This window comes from Lactuca virosa, chromosome 4 (genome assembly GCF_052849685.1).
Source record: "Lactuca virosa cultivar CGN04683 chromosome 4, Lactuca_virosa_CGN04683_v6, whole genome shotgun sequence".
Classification (NCBI taxonomy): Eukaryota; Viridiplantae; Streptophyta; class Magnoliopsida; order Asterales; family Asteraceae; genus Lactuca; species Lactuca virosa.
Window position 1 is genome coordinate 125,942,006 of NC_136429.1, and position 1,844 is coordinate 125,943,849.

Below are 1,844 nucleotides of genomic sequence, written 5' to 3' on the forward strand. Positions count from 1 at the left end.
TGGAACCTTGACCTTTTAATCATCCACCATGCCAAATTTCGCAAGCAAGGTCTTCGTATAGGCTTCTTGGTTAATGAAAATGCCCTCTGAACTTTGTCTAATGTTTAAACCAAGGAAAAAGTTAATAGGACCCATTGAGCTCATCTCAAATCTAGTTTTCATCAGTTTTTGGAATTCAGCTGTTAATATAGGATTAGTAGATCCGAAAATGATATCATCAACGTAAATTTGGACGATCATTAAATGGTCACCATCTTTCTTACAAAAGAAGGTTGGGTCAATTGATCCTTGTTTAAATTTAAATTGTTTTAAAAAACGAGTTAGGTTTTCATACCATGCACAAGGTGCTTGCTTTAGACAATACACAGCTAGGGCTGTAAACGAATTGAACGTTCAACGAACTGTTCGTGAACCGTTAGGCGGGAAGTTCGTTTATTTAATAAACGAACGAACATGAACACAAATTCTCGTTCGTTTAGTTAAACGAACGAACATGAACAATGGTCTCGTTCGTTCAATTATGTTCATAAACGTTCGTTTATGTTGTTCGTTTATGTTTGTATATGTTCGTTCATATAAGTTCCTTTTATCTTCATATATGTTTAATTGTGTTTGATTACATTACTATATTATATGTTCATTTATGTTCATATATGTTCGTTTATCTTTGTTCGTTTGTTTTTGTTCGTTTAGCATGTTCACGAACATAAACGAACGAACATGAACAATGTAATTTGTTAAACGAACGAACATGAACAAGAAGACCCATTCGTTTAACCATTCATGTTCTTTCATTTGTTCGGTTAACTTAAACGAACGAACATGAACAAGCCACGTTCGTGTTCGTTCGGTTCATTTACAGCCCTATACACAGCCTTATCTAAAACGTAGCAATGATTTGGATATTTCTCATTTACGAACCTGGTGGCTGTTCCACATAAACTGTTTCTTATAGTTCACCATTTAGAAACACACATTTCACGTCCATTTGATAGACTTCGAAATTCTTGTGAGTTGTATAGGCAAGGAAAATCTAAACAGATTCCAGCCTTGCAACCGGTGAAAATGTTTCTTCATAGTCTATACCTTCCTCTTGGAAATAATCTTTAATAACTAATCGTGCCTTGTTCCGAATCACGTTTCCGTCCTTGTCAAGCTTATTCCGAAATACCCATTTTAATCCTACCATTGATGCATCCTTTGGAGTTGGGATCAATCGCCAAACTTTGTCGCGCTCAAACTCATGGAGTTCTTCGTGTATAGCTTGCACCCAATCTGAATTATCAAGAGCAATCTTCACAGTTTTAGGATCTATCTTGGAAATAAATGAATTAAACATGCAAAATTCCATTTTGGAGAATAATGCAGTTTGTTTGTCTTTTTGTTGAGCTCTCGTAAGAACACCTGAGGATGAGTCTCTAATAACTTGACTTTTTGGATGATCTTTAGTCCAACTGGACATAGGTGGATAGTTCGCATCATATGATGGATTGAGTTCCGAAACAACTTCCTCAAATTGCGATTGTACATCAGAATCTTCATTCAAAATCGGATCAGAATCATCAATCGGAATCGGATCCTCCCCCTGGAAGTATGCATGGGACTCTATGTTCGGAGTTGGATCCTCCCCCTGGAATGGAATATCAGTGTTGACTTCTGGGTCTGAATTCTCCCCCGGAATAGGTGTATCCATTGTGAAGGTTGAAGTGGAACCCTCCCCCTAAACTGGAGCATTAGTAGCTTGTGGTTGAGGTAGAATTTCAGAAGCCTCATGAATTGGTGGCTCTTTTCTATTTGATTATGAAGAAATAGCTTTTTCTAGCTCATCAAACAAATTCTTGAAT